Consider the following 440-nt stretch of genomic DNA (forward strand, 5'->3'; position numbering starts at 1 on the left):
TGTGACGGTCCAGGGCCTTTTGCAAATTGAGGAAGAAGGACTTCACATTGATTTGATTAAAACTAGTTGTGCGCTACATGCTGGTGGCTTGGGGGCGGCGGATGGACAGGGAGGCATGCTGGAGAATCGATGTAAGCCAGTCTTTTCCTGCCATCTCCTTCTTCTGCCAGGATGCAGGGCATTTGCAGTGAAATCTTGCTGCAAGTTGGTGTGCAAGCCTGCGTACTTGAGGTCATGAAACAAAACTTATTATAATCACTGTGTGTGTGTGTGTTATGTATTCATATTTAACTGTGTATGTCTGTATTTGTATTCATATTTAACTTTATATGGGTCTGTATTTAATTGTATTCATATTTAACTGTATATAGTTCTGTATTTATATTCATATTTAACTGTATATATTTCTGTATTTGTATTCATATTTAACTGTATATAGT

Source organism: Etheostoma spectabile, chromosome 12, assembly GCF_008692095.1.
Source record: "Etheostoma spectabile isolate EspeVRDwgs_2016 chromosome 12, UIUC_Espe_1.0, whole genome shotgun sequence".
Taxonomy (NCBI): domain Eukaryota; kingdom Metazoa; phylum Chordata; class Actinopteri; order Perciformes; family Percidae; genus Etheostoma; species Etheostoma spectabile.